Source organism: Dermacentor variabilis, chromosome 7, assembly GCF_050947875.1.
Source record: "Dermacentor variabilis isolate Ectoservices chromosome 7, ASM5094787v1, whole genome shotgun sequence".
In the NCBI taxonomy this organism is placed as follows: domain Eukaryota; kingdom Metazoa; phylum Arthropoda; class Arachnida; order Ixodida; family Ixodidae; genus Dermacentor; species Dermacentor variabilis.
Genome location: NC_134574.1, coordinates 152359242 through 152374601, shown reverse-complemented (window position 1 = coordinate 152374601; position 15360 = coordinate 152359242). Strand labels below are relative to the sequence as shown.

Below are 15360 nucleotides of genomic sequence, written 5' to 3'. Positions count from 1 at the left end.
AAGAGGGGACGCGAACAGTTGCAGGCGACAATCGACGCAAGCGGATCTAGAGACACACTAATTGCTTTCCTTGGTGAGACGGGCCTAGTGCCTCAACTCATAGGTGTCAGTACTGCTCCAGCCTTGTGAACTCCTGATGACAATAATTAAAATGTAGGGGAGGATAATGTGCTATAATACACACGCTTCAACAACAACATCTAGCAAGTTCTTCATCACGCCAGCGTTATGAAACACCTGATAGATGTCAGGGTGCTGCTCCTTTTATCCAATAGGAGTTGCTTTGCGTGCTGCGTGCCGTCGAGATTTCGCACCTGCGTATACTTTGAACCCCTTCTGAGGAGTTCAAGTGCAACCCCAAAGCTTGCTACCGCTGTAAACGCTTCGTCCTTCCGGCAAATTTCCAGTTTTTCATAGAACTAACAGTACTGGAAATCTGACAACAGAGAAAGAACGATCCAACACGAGCGCCGACTTCAAACACGAAAGCTTTCTTTCAAACATGAAAAACAATGCACATATGAAAACGGGGACGGAGTCACACGAAATCGCAGCGCTGTGCTGTCGTCTCTACCTCAGTGGCCGTTTTCTTGTGCACGAATTTTCGTTCATCAATCAAAATGAGAAAACTACGAGCGCTTGCACGTGAGCGAAGGGGGCATGGTGCTTCGTTAGTGAAGTTGTAGAAAGTCGCAGTAAGCACAGTCGACCGAGAACTCATGCACAACGATGCTGAGGCTAATTCATTTTTTCACACATCTTTTTTCAACTCCGATTCTTTTCTTTTGATGACTGATTGAACTAGATCAAGTTAACTCCACTTGAGATTGAACATGTACCATTTTTGCTGTGTTATTAATGCGTGATATTTAATTTATACTCTAGTTACTTCACGCCAAATGAGATATACATGCTTGCACTTGGGATCGTAGAAGTTAAATTGATATAGAACTCGAAGAAAAATAGGGAGTTATCCACTGGCACGCCGAGTGCACTTTGAAAGAGCACCGCACCAAGTGCGTATGTTCAATATAATCAGAAAAAACAAAACAAACTACATCGATACAAAGCGCGTATCCTACCGAACAGGATCGCTTCGGAAAGGCGGCTACATCTAGTAAATTTGCACTGACAAAGTTACCTGTAACTTCCAGGTAGCTTCACTTAGAAGGAAGAACTTTCTTCAAGTTTCCGACTTTGTAACGAAGGGGTCAGAATGCACTAGTTGTACTGCAGTACATCTTAATTTGAGAGAGTGTATGAAAGAGCGGCCAGATTTTATAATTGACATGCGTTCAGTTCTATTAATATTTCATATGTCGTCTTCTGCTCACGTATATATTCATGCGTGTGTATTTCTAATAAACATCTTGTACTTATTATCAAACAACCTGCCCTAACTATTGAAAGATAGACACCAATTTTGCGGCCGACTACAAGCTTTCTGGTGCATACACTTCTCGAGCAAAGTGTTATTGTTCAAGGGCGATAAGACGTTACTAACTTATGCAAGCGTACAAATGTAGCTGGAATGGGAGTCAATTCATGTCAGCCCTCATATGAAGCGATTATGTTTACTTTCGCGTTTATTTTAATGTTTCTCTTATTAATCAAGAAAACCGGATGTTGAGGAATTTGTTTTCTTTTTCTGTCGCAGTGGTTTCAACGCATCGACAATTTGCGGGTACGGACGCCAGCTGAGGATTTAGAGAGCTACAGCTCATGGGTCTCGATGTTTCTTCCTTCAGACTGGTTTTCATTCCTGCCATTGTACGGCTTGTGTTTAACTGGAAACCAATTAAATGGCATTTGTGTGAAATTGGTGTCCGTCTCCCTCGTGCTACGGTTATTTTTTCACTGGGAAGCGGTTAAACGACATTTGTGTTTTAAAAGCGAAACTTTGTTCGCCCACGTTTACGCAATTCGGCATGACGGCTGTCTTGCCGAGTAGGCTAATTATTTAAGGACGATTTAAAGATTGAAATATGATTAAAGAGATGATTTAAAAGAAATAGCCGTATCCTAGAAATTATGTAAGCCTTCTAAAGCAAACAGCTTTCTTTGCCACTTTCGTCCGCTTTCGGGGTGTTCTGGTGACCGATGTCGGACTCGGCAAATGATACATTAATTATTTCGTTCGTTTGTTCGGACTATTTGCTTACATGGGCATTGATCGTCAATGCTTTCTGCACAATTCTTTTTAACCTAACTTCCTGGGAATGGTGGATCGTCTGGCTCGCTGATTGAACTGAGCCAATGCAGTGCAATCAAACTGCGATCAGAGTATGTGACTTGCTTCGCCGGTCATAAAACTAGTGGACAATATGCACCCGGCTTGCAAGGGCTCAAATGCGGTTTGTAACGCGAGTCTACCATGGAAAGAGCTCATTCAGGCGTACGTAAACGTGTATATGATATTTATTGTTTTATCTTTTGGCATTGCGCAAAGTCTTCTAAATGCTGCACTGTTACGTTGTGTGCGTTTTCTTTACTTGCTTCTCCTACCAATTCTTCGATACAGTACATAGTTCTTGCGCGAATTTATCTCTTTCATTTTCCGCAGACTACACTCGCTTAAGCTTCGCTCGTGGAATGTGTATGTATTGCGTGCATTGCTTATTATAAAGGCTTTTTACGAAACCTACACATGGGTTTGCGCAATGGAAGCGTATGTTTGCTTACTCTATTTCATTAACTGAATATTGAATATTTAGGTCAAAAGTACAGCAAAATATTGTCTGCAAGGGTTGTTGTTCTTCTTTACAACCTTATGACATGCACTTACTGCATTATCATTGCCAGTTCCTCAGCAAATTCTATGGGTCACTTCTGCTTGCATGGTGTATTGACTGTTATTCTTATGTATTGATTCTGTTGGTTGTTTAGCGGACTTCTTCTCAAAGGTGCTGCCCTCCTTTTGTTCACCATCAACTCATCTATTAGATACTGAGGCTGCACAAGGCTCTAAGCTTAAGCAAGGATGATTTTAGATGCACATGATATGACATAGATGCTGACATGTATATTATGTGTTGTAAGCCTTCTCGGGAACAAACATTTTCCAGGCAAGGTGGAATGCACTGCAAGTTATCGCGTGCTCCAAGCTATGAAACTTCATGTAGACCTGGTACATACATGTGCACGAAAATGCTTCTTTAGTCCTATACTAGTTCATGAGCCTGCTCAAGCTTTTACTGCATAGCAGTATGAAAGAAAATTGGTGTGTACGTTGTAAAAATAACATGCTCTTAACGGGCGGACAAATACTTGGGGACACCACCATTTGTATACCTGATATTTACATTTCAAGGAAGTTTGCTTCTCACCATAATTCTTTGGTAGCATTTTATAAATATTCTTCTCTCCACTTTTTGGAGCTCGACCCAGCCATAGAAAGCCTCCATGTCGGCGAACACTGCTCACCACCCTTGTCGTCGACGCTTCTCAGAGTTCGCCTACAGCAGAAGGGGATTGTAACAGTAGTGACTTCGATATTACTGAGCAGAACAAGAAGGTGAGGCAATCCACTGATATTTTTATCTGCAGCCAAGTGAGCTGATCAAAAATTTGCGAGTGTTGCAAAAAATACTGCGCTGAACGTGCAGCGGTTACGTTGCAAGCTCAAGAAACAAGCAACACGTTCGAAGCGTCTACAAGAAAATATATTTCATTTAACTTCCAATCTGAAGTATCTCAATGAGGACCAGAAGTCTGCCTTACGTAAACGGAACAGAAAGGGATGCGTGTGGAGTTCCCATAGTGCCAAAAGGGCTTTACAGCCCAAGTTTGCCTGCGGCTCAACAGGTTATGATGTTTTGTTAGAGCAGGGCAACCCTTTGCCTTCTAATAATATTTGGGGTTTTACGTGCCAAAACCACTTTCTGATTATGAGGCACGCCGTAGTGGAGGACTCCGGAAATTTTGACCACCTGGGGTTCTTTAACGTGCACCTAAATCTAAGCACACGGGTGTTTTCGCATTTCGCCCCCATCGAAATGCGGCCGCCGTGGCCGGGATTCGATCCCGCGACCTCGTGCTCAGCAGCCCAACACCATAGCCACTGAGCAACCACGGAGGGTGCTTTGCCTTCTAGAAGAAGAGTTTGCAGCGGCTTCAGCATCTGTCATTTCAGCCGGCGCGCCTTAAAGAAATATCTGACATCCTGGAAATAGGTTGCAGCAATGACAGATTGAAAAGGACTGTTTTGTTTATGAATGAAATGGAAATTAGAAGGGGACTATAACTTGACCGTGGCAGTGATGCATTCCTTGGAACAATGATGCTTCCAGAGTGTGACTAACGTGCTAACCATGCACTTAATGGTTGATGGAATGAACACCCGATGGAAGGAGGTGGTTGCATATCACTTCAGCGGGGCATACGTTTCTGAAGACACAGTGAAAGACTTCCTGTGCCACTTGATACGTCTCTGCACACAGATATCGCTGCATGTGTTGTGTGCAACTTGTGGTATGAGCTCGTCAAACCGTGCCATGTGGAGCGCCTTAAATCGCTCCAGCTCAACACAGTCAGTGACTAAATGCACTGTACCACACCTATGTGACGAAAAAAAAAGTTCATGGCGGAACCTGCGCATGTTATGAAAATCCTAAGAGGGCACCTTGTACGTAAGGATGCTATGTGCCTTAGTGGTGACATTGTATCGAAATATGAATTGCTAAGTGCTGCGGTTTCCATACGGCATGTTGAACATGTAACTGAGCTGCAGAGAGACTCCCAGCTACAGGTGGACTCAAGCCTCACTGATATTCACATATCAAAGGGTTACTTAGCGAAAATGAAAGTTCTGTAGCCGTGCAGCTCTTCAGACAAGTACCATCAGCCATTTGGTTCTGGGTAGAAAGAAAGCTCCCTCCTGAAGGAGAAAGAACAGCATGGTTCTAGCTTATTTTCCAATGGTACATGCTCATGACAGCGCGCCATGCTTTAGTTGCTTTGAGCCATCTCGATGAAGCAAAATACAAGCAGGATATTTCAACTCTGGCTCTTGCTTCCGATGTGATCAGGGGTCTCAAGATTGGAGTCAAGGGTGTGTGGCAGCCATGCCATACCGGGGTCTCGGTGTCGACGGATGTGGTAATGAAACTACATAGAGTTCTGATTGACGAGCGTGGGCACACATTTCTCCTGACTGGACGGCTCGATCAAGACTTCCTCGAAAACTTGATTTCTGTAGTACGAACGATGAGTCCCGTACCGAGTGCTTACGACCTGAAAAAATGCACTAATAGTGTCGGTGAGCCAGTTCCTCAAGGTACCGAAGACATCTGGATATGGGATCGATCACAGTGCCTACCTGGTCGATGTTTCCTCAGCAGAAATTAAACAAGCACAAAGCATCACTCAGTCGGAAGAGAGTGATGAGAGAAGCAACATCATTCTCGACGTAGAGGAAGTTTGCTTTGAGGAAGATGTGCTCACCCACTTGGCAGGCTTTCTGTTAAAGCCGACTATCCGCACTGCGGAACGCTGTTCAACGTGCATGTGCATGCTAGGGGCTGAAGAATCTAGACATGAACACCACCTTACTCAACTAAAGGAATATGCCCAAGGCGGAAGAAAATTAGTTTATGCAAGCGGACAAATTATGGACTTTGTTTTTGAATGCCAGAGAGCTTTCAAATCTGTCGATGAAGCTCAAGATCTGAGCCGTCTGCCAACACCACTGGAAACACTGAAGAAAATTATTGGAAAGAATGTAGCCTTACCAGAAAACTCATGTTGTCAGCAGAAGGATGTGATTGGAAAGCTTCTTTAGCAATTTTTGTCCACACTGTGCATCTATCTGCGATGGGCTAACACTCCTGAAAAGCCAGCTGAGTTTTACGCTAGCAAGACTGTACCAGGTACGAGCCGGCAGTAGGGCAACCACATTTTAATCATATTACCTTGCTTAAAGCGTATAAAGTGAATAATTACTGCTTGTTTTTGTAAATAAATTGTGTTTGTTGAAATTATCTCAGTGCATTTTTTCTTCTTCAGTAGGCACCTGAACAGCTGCAGGCCCACTGAGGACACCGTCGCCTAATTTTTTCTACTTTCATAAGTATGACGGGGAAACCATAAGAAGCAAGGTTACTATTAAAACAACTTCAAACTTAAAATTACATCCAAGTGTACAATTCCAGTAATCGTTGTGGGACGTTTACGAGTAAAACGAGTAAATAAAAGAGGGGGTAACCTCGCAAATAAATCGTACCTCCTTCAGGTTGCGATATTCGCGAAAAGTCGAACCTCTTTTGAAACGAGCAATTTATGCAAGCAAACAGCTCATCAGATGGAAAAGCAGAAAATATGCATATAAATCACGGCACTATCATCCTTGGCCCGCCTGCCACCCTTTCTTTCCCCTACGGCCTCCCCTTCGCCTCCTGTCTCCTTCCCGGTAGGGGAAGCAACCAGAGGCGAGGCGTCGCGGAGGAGAAGGATAGGTGGAGGGGCGCTAGGTGGAAGCATGGAATATATTGGGGGCGAGGACTTAAGTTGTCACCATCTGTCAGAAGCGCCTCCCTTGCGTAGTATGAGGGATCACGCGGCGCGCTCCTCGTAGGTTTGGCTTGCGGCGCTCAATAAAAACACCATACGGCAGCCCTCCTGGACATTTATGTAAGTATGTCGAAGCTAGTTTGCACACACTGCAGGATACCAACAGATACCCATCACGGTTCTTGTGCATTTCTGAGAACCAACCGCGTACACTAGGTGAAACTTGTAATGTTCGTCTAAGTTTACCGATCAGTTCATGTAACTTTTCAGGACAACATTTACGCAGGGAGGGAACGTACACCACACAGCGTGACCTCGGTTAACAACTGACTGTTTAAGTTGATGGAAGGATTAAAAATAGCCCTGGATGTGTCCTTGTATTGGGCAAAAACTAATTTGAGAGGGAAGGCGGAAGTTGTAATACAAAGGCATAAAATAACGATAAGTGGTGTTTCCATAAAAAAAGTAAATAGGCACAGACTAATTTGTCTCCCATGACAGCTTGAAAGGACGCCTTTCTTCACGCATTGATAATGGGGCTGGCTCACACGTATTACTATGTATGTGGTATGCCCGACTGATTTCTCTTGCCAATTTTGAAGCATGGGTGAAAACAGATAAACTGTCTTAATCTGGCCTGAAGCCCCATTGCAGTAAGGCATGACCAAGTCAGACGAGCGTACTGGTCTTTTGAGTGAAATATGGTGATCTCATAGGTACATATTTAGGCACCGGCCAGTCTGCCCTATGTACATTTGACCACATGTGAAAAGAATACAATACATTTCATCTGACTCACACTGGACAAATTTAGTGGCATCTTTAACCAAGCAAGCCTCGCTTACCTCCTTACCTTTCTCAATTCAGTTTTGGACCGTTGCGCATATACTGCCTACTTTATTTTTGCTTGAAATGGATGTGCATAGCAGTCCATAGGTGAAGTGAGAGGGGCTCCCATACAGTGGAGGCTGGCTTAGTTAAAGTTACCCAAAATTTGTCTCATGTGTGTCAGGGGTACTGTTGTCTATTCTTTTGATCACGTGTATATTTGTTCAAGTGTACATGGGGAATGCGGACTGACCCATGCTCAAGGGACCAGTGTGCTTATCCTACTTGACCATGCATTGACACGACGAGCTGTGCACCGGATTTAGACTGCTCATCTATTTTCTTCTCCTGTGGCGACCAATTGATGCAACAAAATCAGGGAGGAATACCACATCCAAAAATGGGACGTGTCAGCCAACGCTCATTATGGTTGCATGACAAAGAGGGACGCTCTTTAATGACAGGGAATAGCAATCGCCATGATTATTTATTCAACTTTTTATACAAGTATTGTTTATCGTGCTTTTATACATTTGTTTTTCAACTTGTGCCCTCCATATGTAAGAAGCGCTTTGGTGTAAACGATATGAAACAACAGACATGGTGTGGCGTATTTCTTGATTGGGATATATGCCAACACACCGGAGGCGACCACAGGCATGGCATAGTAGGCTTCAAATGTACGAGAACTATGCCGGTAACTGATGCAAATATTGTATGACGACTGGCACTTGGATGTCTCGGGGATGCATTGGGTTGCCCGTACACGAGCACTCCTATGCTTATTTCCTCGCTAAATAATCAGATGTTGAGAAGATTTTCCGATTCACGCTAGCAGTTCACAGACACTGCTACCCTTCGTCGAGTAGAAACCGATACAGTCAAAGTAGTTTACAACATGTACAAACGCCACAGCTGATCCACGTTGCATGTTGGTACAGACAAGTGCGATTTCTGTCTCCTGTAGTTACTGCTACATCTAAAGGCCACGCAATGATTCCTCAACTTTGAGTGAACCCACATCACATAAATTTTTCGCCAGAACTAGCTGTAACATCTCCAAGTCGTTCTGCAGCAAGTGATAGAGTGCGTATTTCTGTGGTTGATCGCGAAGTTTTGTTTATTTTCTGTCCTTTCTACCATGCAGGGTACATGTGCACTCACATCAAAACGACTACCTTCCCCCTCAGGAACAGCCTCTCCTCAATGATAAGTAGCGAGATTAAATAAAAGGGAAATATCGCATCCGTAGCCAGACGGATACTATGCTTTTCTTTCATTTAACCTCCTTCTGCGTTCAAGGAAGCGTTGATATGCTCAATAAATGTTTTCGTTAACTTTGTTTCGTTGAGTAACGTCTAACATGCAGCATATGTAGGGACCCATGTAACTGTTGTAAAAAGTGCTGCACCTTCGCTTCATATATATATATATATATATATATATATATATATATATATATATATATATATATATATAGGCTGCATATATCAAGCACGAAAGACGATAAGGAACAGGTAACATCTCTAAATAAGGTCTGACTACCATCAGGACACATCAGAAAGTGTTACCACGCGGGCTGGCTGAGTTTGTTATATCTAGGAATGCTATGAACGCCAGCAATGTCATGCATAAGATTGTTATAAGTTTATTAGCAAGAAATGCGACAGTCACAAGGAAAGTGCTCTGGAGCACGAATTAGGATGACATTTCGTGCTCACAGGAAAAACACAAGTATTCAACAGAAAGACGGTGGCCAATACGTTTTAGATCGACATTAGGGATACGTCAAAAAATTTCAAAGAAAAATGTCAGAAAGCCAAATGACTGTGATGACAAAACTCGTGAGAGTTTCATATGAGACTCATCTCATATTTTCTTAAGGGTAGAGTAGTGCAAAGAATGCGTGTTCACGATCGTGTATGCTGTCGCTACGCGCCGCGGAAGAAGCTGATATTTAAAACTAAACGCCGTTTGCCCTTCTCATCGCGGGCGTCGCGCCCCAAGACGGGGGCGATGACGTATATCAGCAAGTGCGCCTACGTACACGTAAATGCTGTGACGTCGCTCATAGTGACCCGTGAGGTTTTCGAGAATTATTTAAGGCCACATCTGCTATTCGCGTTTTCTGTTGCTTCAATAGACGAACTAAAGATTAGAGAAATAATAGAGCATGCAAACCAAATGTTGCGAGTTTTTCTTTTGCATCGTACCGCAGCAAGAGAGCTCGACTTCCGTTTCGTCTGCTTGTTCCCACGTCGTGCAGTAACGCGTGCTGAGAGTGAAAGCATGTCATTTTCAACCGTGGGTCCCACCCGCGATCATGCGCCGTGATCCACTGCGTCTGCCCCAGTCTTCATGTAGCATTGACTTATAGCGCTAGTCAGGTGTTCTCATGCGCAGCGCGCTGAATCGCGCACTGTACAAAACAAGAAAAACAGCTCACGCGCGCGACCATCATCGGAAGTGCGCGTAAAAAGAAAACGTGACGTATGCGTCACGTGATTCTCCAGTTTCGGTATATGACAGAACGCAGGGAAGGAATTTCGCTTGCGCAGTCTATATGGGTCAGGTGGAGAGAGCGTCCTTGTTGGCGGTGACGTTATTCTTCTAAAATCGTGGGTCCGCTTCTGTGAAATATTTCTACATGGGCTATTAAAGAACCGACTTGAAAAATTCTTGCGGTAGAAAGCTCTAAACATGGCACGTAACAAGCTCCAGCATATAACCAAAATTTGCTGTTTGGCCTGGCGAAGCAGTTTAAAGACAATTGTTCAACGTCTCGTTGACTAGGTTGAGCCCAATTTTTGCTGGCATCGCTCGCTGTACATGAGCAACGATCGCTGGCATGAAAAATGATACACGCAACGTTGGGATTAGGAAGATGGCAGTTCGGATTAGCGAGGAAACGGGTGTAGCTAATATTGTACTTTAGAACAAAGTAAGTTAGGGGCGTTGGGTAAGTAATGTTATGTGTATAGAAGATACCCGGTGGTCTATTGGCATACGTAACAGAACAGGTGCCAAGGAGAAAGAAAAACGCAGTAGTGAGCAGAAGGGAATTATACGAAGTGATTAATTCAGACGATTTGCAGGTGTTTAATGCAATGTGCTAGTGCAGCAGAAGGGTAAGTGGAGATTTTGGCAGATACCTTTGTCCCCGCGGTGGAGTTAGAGTGGTGATGTACATACATATGAGGATGATCATCATTATGGCCGCCGGCCTGAATCTCTCACTCAGAGGGTAAATGTGGCTTCTGCCGCCAGTTTCGTAGCGCAAATGAACTGTTGGGTATTTAAAGGGCAGTCGCTCCGGGCGCAGCATTCCGCATCTCTCGCCACGGGCTCTGCGAAATCAGCTGCTTGTTGGTTCTGCCGAAGAGTTACTGCCCAAACTAAAGGCTACTCTAAACGCGGTTAACAACATAAAAAGTAAGATAATTTTCGGCTCCCCTGAGTTTGCCACAGTTACTCACACGACGCACGCTACGCATTTGTAACCAATTTAGCTGTACACAAAGATTTTTTTTTTTTGCAGACTTGATATAACTTCGGCGAGCTGATGGCTTCGGCTAATTAACCCCGCAGCCGCGGTAGAGATTTGCTGTAATGTATCCTTGTGCGCGCGCGTCATGGCGTTTTCGCTTTGACCTTGGATGAATACTCCCACTGCATAACGTCCAGAGACGCCTGGGCACGGAAGTACAGGCCCGCCAGCACAGGCAGCAGAGGCACTGGGAAATCTGCGGCGGATAGAGGAACAAGACACGTATACAAGGAGGCAGAACGTTTTCTATGTGTAGCTAGCTGCTCATGTGTGTTACGCCAATACGCGACTGAGAAATTTTTTGTGTGACCGACTATCCTGTTCCTTAGAGGTGCACTGAAAAGCGTTAGAGAGAGACTAGGCAGAAAAAAAAACTAAGTTTAACTGTTTTAGTTAGTCACCTTCTAATGACATTAAAAGAAGAGAGGCCACTCTTACAGAAATATGAGGCTTGGTAAGCTAGAAAAGATGAAAAACACACACAAAGGACTGGTGAAGACGCCCCCTTGAATTTGCTGCGTGAGCCCACTGTGACGTCAGAAATTTCGACGGCATCTGCTCGGCACCTGCTCGACAGCAACTGCATGTATTCTAGCAAATGTGACGACGCGATGCTACGGCTAGGGCCAGTGGTCAGTACAATGCACGATGTGCACCGTGCACAGAGTTCTTGCAGCTGTACGACATACGATGTCACCAGCTTATCGTACGCCAATGGATGGATTCCTGGTTATTTGTTGACCCCCTGGTATCTTCCGAAATCTCGTCACACGAATGTTCTTGCAAAGAACGGAAGCGTGGAGAAAAGAAAAGCAGCAATACTGTAGATGGTGCACACTCATCGCTGTTCATTTATTCGATAACAGTATTTTTGTTAGACGTTGGTGTAAATCATACTAATACTTTAGTTGTTCCCTTAGAACTGAATTTTCGTCTGCTCTTTCTTGTGCGCCAAATATTAGGAGTCGTGTGTATGGTGTATGACAGACATACATACATCGTCTCTGATCTTTCTTGCTTGTTTGTGTGCTTTTTGAAACACCATAGTGAAAAGCCGAACGTCAAGCAGACGATAAGATAAGCAGGTGCCGTCCTGGTTACAATATAAGCAGTTGCAGAGCTGCAGCTGCATATGCACGCATTTGTGGCAGGTGTCGAATATTTTGCGCATTTGTGGGACAGAAATCAGACAAAAAATCGAGAATCCTAACACACATACGAGACTCAATCTTAGTGGCACCCGTACCCCACAATATGCATCCAAACTTTCACAAGGACAGAAGACCGGCAAGAGCAAGAGCACTTCACAAGAAATTATCTGCAGACCCTAACACAAGATTCACGGAAGCAGCTAAGTATCCAAGGATACCTGCTTCCGTCGTAACCGCAATTATTACCAAAGGCGAAGAAAAGGCCGCTGCAACGATAATCGCAAGATTCGAACACGGCCGAAGAGGTGTCAATAGCACTGGCCATCTCCATATGCATCGAAAATTCCCTTGTACTGAGCGACTTGCAATAAGCGTGTTCTAATTTCCGGAAAGGCGTGATATCTACCAAAGCTCTGAAATTTCTGCAAGAAATGTCAAAGCGTACACAAGTTCCCGATCGAGGCCTACGTCGTCTGGACTGCTGGCCACGAGTCAGCGGCGGGAAACGAAGCGGCACAAGCCGCAGCCGGAGATCATACAAGCCGGGCTTTCCTGTCGAAGGGGTTCGGAAAGACGACAAGTTCCCAGGATATTACGCCCAAAATATACGGATGTTGTGCGGCATTACAAATTTGAAAGAAGGGTATATACCGCCCCCCAGTTTAACCAGAGAAAAGACAGTTGCTCTGCGGCGTCTTCAAACAAACTCCTATGTACATTATAATGCACAGAATGCACCCGGTCCAATTCTCATACCTTTGCCTATCCTGCGCGGCGCCAGAAACCTTTTGTCACATGGTGATGCTTTGTCCTAATCTCGCTGAACCTAACAACCAAGAAGCCCCATCATGAACGGAAAACAAAAGCACAGAACACCACCAAGAATTGTGCAAGGCCATGTTCGGCCCCCGACTTTGAGGACCAGTGAAGGCTGGGGAACCAGGCCAAGGAAGCAGTAAGGATGAATGGCTACTTGGACTGCGGAACTCTCTTTCATTGATTCGCCTCATTAAATGTTTGTTCTCTCTCTCTCTGTGGGGCAGATGGTACGTCGCAAGACAGAAAAACGGCAAGCGCACACGTGTTGGTATGCTCAGAATCGGAGGGAGAAAGGGTGAGAGACGGATAAAGAAAGAACTCAGCCGATGGCAAGGGCCAAATATCGAAATTCCTGTGTTGCGCTGTGCGTATACCGCGCCGAAGAAAAGTAGGGCACAGCAGTTGACGCTCGTATGTCCTATTAACTTCATGTCTCGGAAAAACAGTGGTGCATCAGCGTTCAGTAAAATTAAGGCAACATTGCGCGCAATTACACACGAGAAACACTCCCAACTTGACTAACAATTCATTGCGTTCCATCAGGAAAAATGCAGAAGTATGTGCAAATATTGGAAGTAGATGAACACCCGTCTCAGTGGCATGGCGAAAGGGTCATATCACTCTTAACAGAGGAACCTTTACAAAGATACACATTGTCACATTTTTGTGCGCCTTTAACATAAAAATTACAACAATGTAACCTTCAGATTCTTAACCTTTACAAAGGTTACAAATGAAAAGGTTACTTTCTATATACAAGTTACACGCTTCTTTTAATCTAACTTTTACGAAGGTATAAAATCTTCAGAAAAAGATAGGCTACTTGCTAGAACACGTGTAACCTTTGGACTGCGCAATGCTCCTGGTAAAATTTCTTATTAAAAATGTTTTTGGTGTTTGCTCAGGGTTCTAAAATACAGAACTTCCGTGGACTGCGATTTGACTTGCGCGAATAATACCCATCAAAAGAAAGGACTACAGACAAGACAGACAAAGATATTCAAGAATGCTCACCGGCTTTAATATCATTGAGGATAGACATAAATACACAATGTACCTTAACCACAATACCAAGGCACACCTCCCACAACGACGCTTACCAAAGTAGCCTGACTTCCTGGGTCTAGGCTGCATTAGAGAAAACGTATAGTATACGTTATATAGCTAATGCATATGTGGTCAAGGCACTACATATGTAAAATAGTTTTCTTATGTAGTGAGCAGGTACTAGAGGAAATATATATCACAATAAGTGCTGCATATAATCCACTATAGGTATGAGCTGATATTATATCACTGCAGTGCAAAAAGAGGAACCAGGATGAATACGCCGTGTAATAAAAGAAAATTTTCACATGAAATCTCAATTTCCAAAAAGTCCACAACAGATTACTTCTCTCACAATATAAATAAAAGTAAACACTGCTATCATGACGCGAAAATATATACATAATTAAAAGCGATGTTCTAAAATAAGGTGTGAAGGCAGCTTGAGTTCTATATGAAAGCCACAACTGGTATAAAAAGAGGCAAAGTAATGTTGTGACTATAGACTTCATGACATTTCTGAGGAGACATTAAAGCACCCACATGTTGAAAGCTCAAGAATGATGCTATAAGCACAGAAAACACAAAGTCCACCAAAGGTTGTAGCCACATACAAAATAACTAGAAGAGGGCCATGATTTTGAACAACTATCCTAACCTATATGTATGCCAGATGCATGCGCCCGCATTTTCCAGAGTATCCGTTTTGGAAATACAGCACGAATCGCCTAAAGTATACCAACAGACACCTGCACTATAAATACCAAAGTAAAATCTAACACCTTGTATGACCTCAATCAAACATGAGATCAACTTATAACTCGAATATCGTGTTAAGTTTTACAACACACAATGCAACAAATACACTGAAGCTCAGAAAAAAACTGAAGCCAAACGTTGAGAACATACTTCACCATCTTGGGAAGTAGGCCGCCTTAGCGCATTTGTTTATTGAACTTAACACAAATTCTTTTTCAAGAATATGAAAAGATGGTTCACGCGGTTTATGAGCAGCGCACGAGGCACTGTTGTGTCCGGCAGGGCAATTTTTTTGCAGCAGCACAAGCATCGGCGAGACTTCAGGCGGGTACTCAAGGATTTTGATGTAGAAGATAAAGAGCCAGAAAATGAGGGTCCGCTCTATGTTTCCACTTGTGATCCATATAACTTCATCAGCACTTCCAGCATAAACACAAATGTGTTCAGAGGAGATATACACATGAGATGCCATGATTTGCAGCTCATTAGGCAGAGCCGTCTCTAGAATGTCACACTAGAGGCATGAGCAAACATTCATAAAAAAATATGGCGAAAATAATCTCCAGTGTTAAATAATGTCCCAGAATATGCTACGCGACTTTCAGGACATTCATATAGTCACGGAAAATTAATTTTAAATCGTGACAAAGCACTTGTTGCCACATCAACTGATAGATACATACAAAATTATACCACAAACTT

General features: G+C 43.6%; 1 long non-coding RNA gene across 1 annotated transcript in view; it reads right to left on the bottom strand.

The window, feature by feature from the left end:
* Nucleotides 1-9957: 9957 nt before the first annotated feature.
* LOC142588169 (uncharacterized) overlaps nucleotides 9958-15360 on the bottom strand; it is a 117407-nt gene continuing 112004 nt past the window's right edge. The window contains exon 3 of the long non-coding RNA XR_012829688.1: nucleotides 9958-11078. This is a non-coding gene — a long non-coding RNA (uncharacterized LOC142588169). The remainder of the gene's footprint in view (nucleotides 11079-15360) is intronic.